Below are 13450 nucleotides of genomic sequence, written 5' to 3' on the forward strand. Positions count from 1 at the left end.
AGACATGCAGATCCAGCAAAGGAACCAGCAGAAAGCTCTCTTTTTAAATAGAGGGCTGCCGGCTGGTTCAACCAATCAGTGCTCTTTGTTTTCCCGCTTCAGAGCAGGGACCTTGGAATAAAGAGTTTCAACTCTTTTCAAACCTTAATAACATAACAGAAACCAATCTCTTTACTCCATAAGACACAAAATTCCTTCCTTCCTTCCTTCCTTCCCTCTTTCTTTCTCTCTCCTTCTCTCCCTCCCTCTTTCTTTCTTTCTTGCTTGCTCGCTCCCTCTCTCTCTCCCTCCTTCCTTCCCTCCCTCTTTCTTTTTTCTTTTTCTTTCTTTCTTTTTTCTCTTTCTTTCTTTCTTTCTTACTTTCTTTCTCTCTCTCCCTCCCCCCTCCCTCCTTCTTTCTTTCTTTCTTTCTTTCTTTCTATCTCTCTCCCTCCCTCCCTCCTTCCTTCCTTCCATCTTTCTCTGCAGGAGGCTTAGATTAATTCCACACACCCCTTATGCATAATTGTACTGAAGAGGAATTGTAAGGAAATGCAACATGGGAGGTTTTACAGAACAGGATCAGTGAGTTATTTGCTACAGCATCTAGAAAATGTAAAGGGTCTTCTCAGGCAAGTGCATGGCATAATAAAGAACCCATGAGTCTTACAACTATTTGTATTGGAGGAACATGATGAAAAATCTTATTGTGCCAAGCTTGGATCCTCTGGTGGCATTACCTCTTCATGCCAGCAGTTTAACTGGAAGCCCTATTTTCAAAAAATTGTTTGTATTTCTAATTAAAAGGTAAAAATTTCATTTCAATGGGCAAATTATCTTTTGTTCCAGCTTGTGTTTAACAAATTGAGCTTAGCCCATAAAGAGAGAAGTTTGGATTGTACATATGCAGCCTTCTGCACATTAGTGATTTGTTTGTTTTGGGGTGCCTGTTATTTATTTGGTTGCAATGACAGATAGTTTGTATGGAATGCAATTAGTAGAAAGGAGATTTGAGTGATTCTGGTTTGGTATAATATAGGAAGCCATTCGTTGTGGTGAACGAACCGCAGTTTATAACAGTGATGGTGAACCTTTTTTGGCTCGGGTGCCAAAAGCAGTGTTTCCCAACCTTGGCGACTTGAAGATATTTGGACTTCAACTCCCAGAATTCCCCAGCCAGCGAATGCTGGCTGGGGAATTCTGGGAGTTGAAGTCCAGATATCTTCAAGTCGCCAAGGTTGGGAAACACTGGCCAAAGGGGTGTGTGCGCATGCACTAGCATGCACACCCACACTCAGAATTGCAGTGCCCTTTCCTGCACATGTGCATGACCCCCATGTTGCCCCCCTATGCACATAATCCTCACTGAATTCTCAAAATGTGGGCCATTTTTCACTGTCTGCAGGCTTCAAGAGTCTTTCCTGAAGCCTGGGGACAGCAAAAATGGCCAAAAAGAATCAGCTGCCCAGTGCACGCATGAGCTGACATAGGGCAACACCTCACATGCCCTCAGATATGGCTCCGTATGACATAGGAAAGACAGCCCCCCCAGCCCCCATCATTATAATCATTATTACAGCAATAAGTATCTGGAGCTAAAAGATTTTAAGGCAGTATATTTGCTTAAACAGCTGCTAGATGATTAGATTGAAACAATCTTCTGATTGTAAAAATATTTGTGGTCTTAAACTGGCCCCACAAACACCAAGTGGCCTTTGAGCCAAGACACATCTTCAGAATTGGATATGTTTCAGTGCAAATCTCAAATCCTGTCTCTTTGATTGTCCCTTGACTCAACCCTGGTATCGCCAGGCATGGGGGAATTGAGACATCCTCCCCCAGGCTTCTATATTTTATGTTTGGTATGTATGTGTTGTATGGTTTTAATTGCTGGGGTTTTAGATATGTTTTATTGTTTTAATATTTGATTTGTTTCACTGTTATATTGTTTCTATTATTGTTGTGAGCTGCCCCAAGTCTTCGGAGAGGGGCGGCATACAAATCTAAATAATAATAATAATAATAATAATAATAATAATAATAATAATAATACAGTTAGCTGCCCTGAGTTGCCTCGAGAAGGGCGGCATAGAAATCTAATTAATAAATAAAATAAATAAAACATGATGTTTTCTAAAGAGAGATGATGGTAAGACAAGGAAGTATTCTAAAAAAGGTTCTTCCAAATCGCAAAGAATATAATATTTGATCTAATCCAGCTGGCAAAATATCAATAAATTCATCTGTACAATTTTCTTAGAATTTGGCTACTGAAGAGAAGAGTTTTCTGCTTATTCTTTTTTGTTTGTTTGTTTGTTTGATTATCGATTTATTGATGGATTTATTGATCGATTAATGCTCTCAGCATTTGCGTGTTACCTGACTGCTGACTGGAATCTTGTTGTTGTTGTTCAGCAAGGCAATTAAAGATGCTGACTGCAAGTTTGCTCAGTTCATATCCAGACTAGTTTTCTTGCATGTTTTTTTTAAAAAAAATAAAGTTCTCTTTCTGATTCATAAGAGAGTCATTCTTGTTGGGGTGTGTGTATGTCTATGTACCCACACTTGTATATCAGACTATACAAATATAGATCCTTAGTAGCGGATGAATTTTATTGGTTGAAAGCTGTATGATTCAGAATGAATGAGATTTCCATTCCGTTTGTCAATAAAAAAAGTTTTTTATCTTTGGGCTATAAAAATGTACAAACGTTTATTTCCTTTCTTATTTCTTTTAAAAAGAAAAGTGGTGGAAGAAAATATGTGTGTGCTCCTCCTTCAGTTTGTAACATAGAGGTTTATGACATGCTGCCATTGTTTATCTTAATCGACAATAATGGCTTAATGATAGGTGCTTGTACACTCAAAGGTACTGAAAGTTCTGGATAAGTCACTTGCAAATAAATCACTTGAAATCCTGCCCATACAGTATAGCTGTGTGGAGGCATATATGACACAAGGTCTACTACACCAAATAGGAAAAAAGCCACCATCATTTGCTACAGAGTTCCTTCTGATGTATCTCTAGCTGTCTTTCCAGATACTGTACTATAAACACAGACTTCAGAGGCTAATCAGAACTGCAGAAAAAACAATTGCTGCCAACCTGCCTTCCATTAAGGACCTGTATGCTGCATGAGTCAAAAAGAGGGCTGTGAAAATATTTACTCACCCCTCGCATCCTGGACCTGTTTCAACTCCTACTCTCAAAACGTCCCTACAGAGCACTGCACACCAAGACAACTAGACACAAGAACAGTTTTTCCTGAACGCCATCACTCTGCTAAACAAATAATTCCCTCAACACTGTCAAACTATTTATTAAGTCTGCACTACTATTACTACTAGTTTTTTCTCATCATTCCTATCACCCATTTCCTCCCACTTATCACTGTATGATTGTAACTTGTTGCTTGTATCCTTAAGATTTTTATTAGTACTGATCGTTTCCTCATTCCTTATTTGACCCCCATGACAATCATTAAGAGTTATATCTCATGATTCTTGACAAATCTTTTCTTTTATGTACACTGAGAGCATATGCACCAAAAACAAATTCCCCGTGTGTCCAATCCCACTTGGCCAATAAAGAATTCCATTCCATTCCATTCTATTCTATTCTACCTTCCCATTAGGAGAAATAAGTTATCTAATTATGCCCTCTTTCATAAAACACATTTACCCACATATATAATCACCCTCCTTAATCCGGAGCCAAGTTATCTATTACAATCATTATTTTTTGCAGCTGTCCAGATAGTATTTCTCTACAAAATAGTTTGATTAATCCTTTAGGAAATGCTACATATGGGGCTGTTTTCTTCAATCATTTTCATTTCCTTGCTTTTATATAATTAGAATATGCCTTCCAATTCTATGATTTATATATTTTTCTTTTTCATGCTATTCTAAAGGTGTTGGATTTCAAAGCATTTGCAAACAATGCCACCAAGATAAAGCATATGCTAATGTGTGTAATGTTCTTACTTAATTCTACAGTTAAATAAGTAAAATTCTCTATTTTTTTATGTTATGTTCACCTGTTGCTTGAAAATAGATTATATTATCCAAAGGCCATTCTTATATAATCCCAAAGAACCAAGTTTCTAACTCAGAGAGACTAGGCCATTTTCAGCTTTATTAATAATAATTTAAAAAAGAAATACTGTACAGCAATGCACTTATGAATTTGTCATGAATGTTTTGGAAAATCTTGGGTCAATCATTCTCTCTCTCTCTCTCCATCTACCTCCCCTCACAGGGCTGATGTTTTGGGGAAAATAGGAGAATGAAGGTGCATATAGTCTCTGCCTTGAATTATTTGTAGAAATAAAAAATGGGACACAAATAATAAAATAAACAAATTAATAAAAAAATCATTTCAAAAATTAAGAATATGGTTATTATTATTATTATTATTATTATTATTATTATTATTATTATTATTAATTGGATTTGCATGCCGCCCCTCTCCGCAGACTCGGGGCGGCTAACAACAGAATAAAAACAGGATGTAAATCCAATACAAAGCAGCTAAAAAAAACCTTAATTCTAAAACCAAACATACATACAAACAAACATACCATGCATAAATTGTAAAGGCTTAGGGGGAAAGAATATCTCAGTTCCCCCATGCCTGACGGCAGAGGTGGGTTTTTAGGAGCTTGCGAAAGGCGAGGAGGGTGGGGGCAGTTCTAATCTCCGGGGGGAGTTGGTTCCAGAGGGTCGGGGCCGCCACAGAGAAGGCTCTTCCCCTGGGCCCCACCAAACGACATTGTTTTGTTGACGGGACCCGGAGAAGGCCAACTCTGTGGGACCTAACTGGTTGCTGGGATTCGTGCGGCAGAAGGTGGTCTCGTAGATAGCCTGGTCTGGTGCCATGAAGGGCTTTATAGGTGATGACCAACACTTTGAATTGTGACCGGAAATTGATCGGTAACCAATGCAGACTGCGGAGTGCTGGTGTTACATGGGCATTTCTGGGAAAGCCCATTATTGCTCTCGCAGCTGCATTCTGCACGATCTGAAGTTTCCAACACTTTTCAGAGGTAGCCCCATGTAGGTTCAACATTTCAGAATAGATCTTCCATCAGTTAGAAGGTCATATTATGACTGCTCCCACAGCGAACTTCATTTATGATTCTACAAAATCAGAATCTCATGCGCATTTTTATTACCAGTAAAATAATATGTAGCAAGGATGTTCTGCTGGGCTGTGGACTTGGTTTAATAAATTAGAAATGTTTGCCTAAAATATTGTGGAAGTGCCTGAATTGATGACCAACTTTATAGTCAGACAACCAGTACAGGTAGATTGCCTGCAAATGGTAACAAAACAGATGTAACCACAGCTCTGTTTTGAATTGGTCAAGACAAACTCCAAACATAGTGGGGATTCCTACATTGTAGCAGAGAAGAGCCTAGACAGCCTCAAGAAGCATGCCATGACTATTAGTTCCTAAGCATCCATTTGAATGAATTGTATGATAGGTCTTGCAATATTTTGCCCTTGGGACCAGTCTAGTGTCTCACAATTTTGGAAAAGATTTGTTGGAATTGGTTAGAGTAGAAATAGAGTTCAGTCAAAACTGAATGTGCACTTCCATATAATTGTACTGGTCTGTATGTCTCTACATGGGTGTCATTCAAAACCATGTTTGACTAAACATGGTAAATTGTATTCCCATATAAATAAGATTAGAATTGCAAATATAGAGAATAACACACATTGTTTTATACTAGTCCAAAGAAGGTTTTGGGAAATAAGGCCAGGATTGCCTAAGCATACATTGAAGGTCAGGACCTTGGACAGATCTTAGATCCCTACAGTAAATTGAAGTTCAAGGCCAATGCACTTCAGGGACCTGGATAGCAATCCTGAAAAAAAGAATAAGTGGCACCAGCACTGGCTTGTTACAATTAGTAAAGTTTATAGGTATACTTTAATTTATTGGTATCTGATAGGCAATGGTTTTTCAATGCTTCATTAGCAGCTTGTAGGGTGAAGATTTAGGGTTCTGACCATTCAGTCCATGGATATTCCATATTTCACTTGATTATCTTAAGTGAATAATCAAAGCTTTCCAAACAGTAGAGAGATGAAACATCATTCCAAATCTAAATATTCAATGCCAGTTTTCAAAAACTGGGGACTCGGACATGAACTGAATGCTAGGAAATGTTCTACTTCCATTTCTGTGCCATCAGAGGATGCATGATTCAGACTATGGCATCAAGTTGAGAAAATTAATTCCAGAGCATCCATTATCTGCAGATTGGTTTCGATTTTAAATCTTTTAAACCCAATCCCAGGAACCAAACTATACTTAAATTAGACTTGGCTTGGAATTGGCGGATTCTGTATCAGGCAAGATCAAGAAGTAGGAAACAACTGCAGGCAAATCCCTCAGAAAATTAATGCTTCTGCTCTTCTTGCCATGAGGCCTTGAAGGGTTAAATATTTCACAATGGCTCATAAGAACTAAAGTGGTGACATCGGTGTGTGTACGTTTACATTGCTTTCTTCTTCTTCTTCTTCTTCTTTTTAAAAATGAAGCCTCCGGCTATGTATCCAAACACTTAGTATAATGGAAACGCCCAATTGAATGCAGATTCTTTTATCCAGCTTGCTGGAGGGCATTCTCTGTGTGCTGGAATGTTAGGTGTGGGCCCACGTGGAGGTCAGTAACCTTGCATTCCAAGGACTTCGGTAAATACCTGACGCAAAATAAAAATCTGCCAAAAGAAGAGATCGTTCTTCAGAGTAAGAGAAGCTCTGAAAATAGATGGGCTTCACTGATTGAGAGAGAGGGAGATGATGACAGAGGACAAATCTGCTAATCTATTGTGGATCTCATTCAAACAAGTTGCATCATTGTGATAATAATTTGTCTGGACTTAGGTCTGATTGAAAGCTCTGATGACCTTAGTAGAGCTTGCTGTTGTTCATAAGTGTCGCAAAATATGAGCGACTCAAAAGTTTCCCAAACAAATGCTTTCATGAGGTTGACAACCTGAGTTGGGATGGGACAAGGTAAGAGTAGAATTTGAGACCAAGCTATAAAGAATAAATTAGAATCACTTTATAGAAACATAGAAACGTAGAAGACTGATGGCAGAAAAAGACCTCATGGTCCATCTAGTCTGCCCTTATACTATTTCCTGTGTTTTATCTTAGGATGGATATATGTTTATCCCAGGCATGTTTAAATTCAGTTACTGTGGATTTACCAACCACGTCTGCTGGAAGTTTGTTCCAAGGATCTACTACTCTTTCAGTGAAATAATATTTCCTCACGTTGCTTTTGATCTTTTCCCCAACTAACTTCAGATTGTGTCCCCTTGTTCTTGTGTTCACTTTCCTATTAAAAACACTTCCCTCCTGAACCTTATTTAACCCTTTAACATATTTAAATGTTTCGATCATGTCCCCCCTTTTCCTTCTGTCCTCCAGACTATACAGATTGAGTTCATTAAGTCTTTCCTGATACGTTTTATGCTTAAGACCTTCCACCATTCTTGTGAACACAGTATTCCAAATGTGGTCAGTTCTGGAGACCTCACCTACAAAAAGATATTGACAAGATTGAACGGGTCCAAAGACGGGCTACAAGAATGGTGGAAGGTCTTAAGCATAAGATCAAAAGCAACTTAATATGTAAATAGATATATTGCTCTTGAGTTAAAATGGTATATACAAAATATGCCCCCATTTTGGTGGAGGGGTATGAATGTTGTCTGATGGCGGGCATAAAAATACTGAGCACATTGTTATATGTGGTGTGTATGTTCTATTGATATTATAAAATCAATAAAAATATTTTTTTTTAAACGACAACAACCAAGTGAGCATATTATTACAAGGTCATCTTAAAACTAAGATTGTGACCCTGTACTCACATGCCTCAACATGAATTACTGGGTGTAGTAGTAATAGCATTGTCTGTAGGGTAACTTAAGCACACAAGAGATGAGATAATATAAACCTGTTCCAGATACAAGAGCACACAATCGATACAAACTTAATGTAAACCACTGCAAACTCGACTGCAGAAAATTCAACTTCAGCAACAGAGTCATTAAGGTCTGGAATTCACAACCCGACTATGTGGTTTCTTCCCCAAACTCCAAAAACTTTAACCTTAGACTGTCTACCATTCCTAAGAGGTCTGTAAGGGTTGTGTATAAGTACACCACTGTGCCTACCATCCCTGTCTTACTGTCCTATTGATCTGTACTTACTTTGCATATGTTTATGTTTATTCCTGCTATCTTGACAAACAAATAAGTAAAATAAAGAAATATTTCATCCCTGCACTGCAGCTAAATATGTTACTGCAGCATCTAACTAATGTGGAGTGATGCTGAAAGACTAAATAGCATTGGGCCTGGCTAGTATTTGGATAAAGAATACCAGGAAATATCAGTGTTGTTGGTTTGGATGGATAGGGGGAGGATGAGTATTTGGAAAAAGACAGCAGCAAATTTCTTGCTAAGAAAACTACAAAGATATGTCTATGAAAGCTTGACAGCCTGATCTGTTTATAGAAAATCATTTTTTGTTCTTTGATTCCTTTTCCTCTATTCCAAATATCTGCTCCCTGTTAGGATCTCTCTCTCTCTCCCTCTTTTGGTCAGTCTTAAATTTGATGTTTTCACGGATTAATTATTAATGGACATACTGCATTTATCTGATTATCACTTCCTAATATAATTTTCATTATTTCAGAGCTTGCATCAGTAACAAAGGTAGTCCTCAACTTACAACTGCAATAGAGCCCAAAATTTATGTTGATAAGTTAGAAATGTATTGAGTAAATTTTGCCCCATTTTACAACTTTTCTTGCCACAATTTTTAAGTGAATCACAGTTGTTGTTAAATTAGAAACATGGCTGGTCATTAAGTGAATTGGGTTTCCCCATTGACTTTGCCTGTCAGATGGTTGCAAAAGGGGATAATAAATGACAATTGCAGTCAGTTGTCAAGCATCCAAATGTAAATCCCATGACCAACAGTCATAAGTGTGAAAAATGGTCATAAGTCACTTTTTTCAGTGCCGTTGTAACTTTGAATGTTCACTAACTGAACTGTCGTAAGTTGAGGACTACCTGTAATTGTTTATACAAGGATAAGTCTGGAAATTAGTTATAGGGATGTTAATTTTCAGACAGAGGAGGAAACAAATGCAAGTTCAAATTTTACAAAGTAATAATAAGAATTTCGACATGGCTATTTGAAAGACAAGTGTTCTCATCATATTGGCTCTTTTCACATGTAAGCAAGCCTTGCAATTTCTTTGGCTCCTTGCCTCAGTAATCTTATTTGGTTCCAGAAACAAAACAAAGCACACGCTAGATGTTTGGATGGTTTCCAGGAATGGGAATAAATTTCCAAGAACTGCAGAGGGATCAGAGCCCAATTACTTACAGTATATGCTTCCTTTAGTTATGCTCCCATGGAGCTGCAAATGCAAACACATAATTCCCAAGTCATTGTCCAACTGCTAACACCTGAAGATACCTGCAAATTGATTAGCTGAGCCAACTCCAGGGGAGGAAAAAAATGATCCAGTCCAATCCTAACACCTACTCTTCTGAAAGATCTCTGTGTTAAAAGATACTTTGGGCATCTTTCTGACTCTATACTTTAATTTATATTTTGGTAACTATTTCCTTCAAAAAAATCCACATTTTTCATTTAAGCTTAATTTTTTATAAAGTTTATTACATTTTACACATTAAAAACTTCTTGTATGCATTTCTCCCAATCCTGGAATATCAACTTTTATTTACATTGTTTCCATATGTATTTTCCAATCTTATTTCATTACATTACACATACTCTATATACATATTTACATTTGTATATATGTTTCTATATCTATATTTTTACATACATACATACATATATTACTATTTCCTACCCTGTTTTCCCCAAAATAAGACATCCCTTGATAATGCCCAATTGAAATAAGGCCAAGCTCTTATTTCAAGTTTCAAAAAAATATAAGACAGAGCCTTATTTTCTGGGAAACGCAGTATTACATATCAATTATTTTTCCTATTCTCCTAACCAAAAGTACCATTTTTATTATACCATATAGAATTCTTTTTCATTTTTGTCTTGTAATTCTAGAGTTAGTTTGTTCATCTGTACACAGCTCATAACTATTTAAGTTATTATATTATCCAGAGGGCTACAATCTGCTTTCCATTGCTGAGTCTTGCTGCTGTTAGTACTGTATATGGATAATGATATATTGGATTTCTTTTGCATATGTTCTTTTTATTATTCTTAACAAATATATTTAAGGTTTAAATTCAATTTGTTGGCCTATTATTTCTTATATTCAAATTCTTATTTTATTCCAGTATTTTTTGGCTACTGGGCAATGATAGTTCTTGTTCAGATTCCCTTTCCTTTGACTTCTTCCTGGCTTCTACTTTCCACTTCCTTCTTACTATTTTACTCGTCTTCTGTTTCTATACATTGATCCAAATATTATCATGCTTTTTCTAGGTTATCAATCCCCCCCCTTGCCATGTTATTAACATTCCTTCTGGTGATAGCCATCTAAATAGGACATTGTGTTTGTTAAGTTGCCTTGTCTTGGTAGTCTCTCCTGTGTTCCCTTACCCATCTTGGAATTTGTTTAAGTACCTATATCTCTTTTCCTTCGTATGTCAAAGTTTCCTCCCTAGTTATTTTATATACATCATCTCATTTATAGTTTGATAGTTTAATTCTATAAGTACTCTGGAACCTCTTTTCCAGAACAGATTTTTGTTTTGTTTTTTAAATTGCTTCACTGAAATTCAGCCCTTTTAAAATACTAGCATGTTTGTTCAGAAGTCTCATTTTCAAACTACTTTGAAGTTTGCCTAACCTTCGCTCCTTCCTTTTCTGTAATGAAAAATGAACCTCCAATTGGCTTAGCCCCCAACCTTTATTCTCTGATTATTTTTTTAGTCCCTGAGATGCTCCATTTCTTTTCCTAAACCATGTTTTTACCAATTTAGCATTAGCATTTAGACTTATATACCACTTCACAGTGCTTTACAGTCCTCACTAAATGGTTTACAGAGAGACAGTATATTGGATCCTCATTTTACCGACTTTGGAAGGATAGAAGGCTGAGTCAACTTTGAGCCTACTGAGATTCGATCTGCCAAACTGCTGGCAGCTGGTGATCAGCAGAAGTAGCTTGCAGTACTGCACTCTAACCACTGCACCATCGAGGCTCTATATTTATTTAAAGGAAAACTATTTGCCTTGCAGATTGAGAAAGAAAGTTTTGCCATCTGATGAAGTGCTTGCTGTATGCAAACCTTGACTCCTTAAATAGCAAGGTCTCTGCTTCCAGTGTTGGTGGCTTGAAAGAAGAGCTACGCTAAAGATGACTTCCTGTTTCAGGAACCAGCTGTGGCTCAATGCTATCTAGAATAAGTCAGATCCGTCTGGATTTAGACAGTATATGGCAGAGGTGGGTTCCTACTGGTGTGGTCTACTGTGGTAGTCCAATGGTGGCCTGCCGATTGCGCAATTTGCATGCGATGGCTTCGGTGTTGTCTTTGCGTGTGTGGCGCCATTCTCTTTGCCCTAATTTTTGTCTCTTTTTTTTTGTTCTCTGAGCATGCACAAAAGGAAAATTGCCCCTCTGTGCATGCACTGAAGCAAAATTGTGCAACGGGATGCTTTCATGCAGGTGATTTTCAACAATTTTTTGCTCTCTGAGCATGCGCAGAAGGAAAACCATCCCTCTGCGCACACGCTGAAGCAAAATTGTGCAATGGGACGCTTGCCTGCGGGTGATTTTCACCAATTTTTTGCTCTCCGAGCATGCACAGAAAGAAAACCATCACTCCATGCATGAACAGAAGCAAAATCGCATGTGCACGGGAAAAATTCACAATGCGCATGCGGTGCACCGGTAGGAAAGTAAGAAGAACCCACCCTTAGTGTAAGGTTGTAATGGCGAACCTCTTTTGGCTCGGGTGCCCACAGTCACAATGCAGTGCCCTCCTCCCACACATCACACACACCCTGTGCTACCCCACATACATGTGCACTGCCCCCTGCACATCCACATGTATCTCACTGTAGCCTGCTGGGCTGTTTTTTGTCATTTTGGGAGGCTTTCCTAAAGCCTGGGGAAGAGTGAAGGCAGACAAAAAGAAGGGCAAAAATGAACTGGCCAGTGCGTGCATGCATGCTGGAGCCGACACAGGGCCTCACATGCCCTCAGATATGGAGCCATGTGCCACCTGTGCCACGGGTGCCATAGGTTCGCCATCATTCGCAGGAGAAGTCTTGTGATCTGCATAAAGAAAGAAGGGATTAAGTATTTTGCAGAATATGAACAAGGGAGACCCATTTTAGCTCTCATGTCAACATATGAATTGCTATTTCTACACACTGATGATACCGCACTACAACCTGAGAGATGATCTCTATCAGTATTTGCCCACCTCACCACGTCAGATAGAGTCAGAATTCCCAGGCCTCTTCTCTTAAATATAATGGCACAGAAGTTAGAATGCAGTATTGCAGCTCTAGCTCTGCCCACAGCCTAGTGTTCAATCCTGTCAGGCTCAAGGTGGATTCAGCTTTCCATCCTTCCAAGGTTGATGAAATGAGGGCCGTTGTAAATTGCCCAGAGAGTGTTGTAAAGCACTGTGGAGCAATATATAAGTCTTAATGTTATTGCTAAATATTGTCATTTAGTGGACCTAAGAAGCATTTAATTGTTGTGAACTGCTCAAATTGTGCTCTGAGACAACTTTACAAATTTTGTAAACAAGAAAACAAACCTTACGAGGGCCCATATCAAGAAAATAAAGAAATTTGGTGGGGAATAAATGGAATTTTTAACCCTATATTTATTTATTTATTAGATTTGGATGCCGCCCCTCTCCGAGGACACGGAGCAGCATATATGCACTGTGTGTATATATGTGCAACAACAGACAAGGAAATAATGGTAACACAATTGCTGTTATCAACATTACATGTATATACAAAGAGATGGGACTTTGATTCGATTGTCACAAAGTGGCATCTTGTCTTTTTTTGAGGACCCTTTTGTAGTTGATGCTGGTGAGACCACATTTGGAATACTGTGTTCAGTTCTGTAGACCTCACCTACAAAAAGATATTGACAAAATTGAACGGGTCCAAAGACGGGCTACAAGAATGGTGGAAGGTCTTAAGCATAAAACGTATCAGGAAAGACTTAATGAACTCAATCTGTATAGTCTGGAAGACAGAAAGAAAAGGGGGGACATGATCGAAACATTTAAATATATTAAAGGGTTAAATAAGGTTCAGGAGGGAAGTATTTTTAATAGGCAAGTGAACACAAGAACAAGGGGACACAATCTGAAGTTAGTTGGGTGAAAGATCAAAAGCAACATGAGAAAATATTATTTTACTGAAAGAGTAGTAGATCCTTGGAAAAAACTTCCAGCAGAC

The sequence above is a fragment of the Erythrolamprus reginae genome, chromosome 1, assembly GCF_031021105.1.
Source record: "Erythrolamprus reginae isolate rEryReg1 chromosome 1, rEryReg1.hap1, whole genome shotgun sequence".
Taxonomy (NCBI): Eukaryota; Metazoa; Chordata; class Lepidosauria; order Squamata; family Dipsadidae; genus Erythrolamprus; species Erythrolamprus reginae.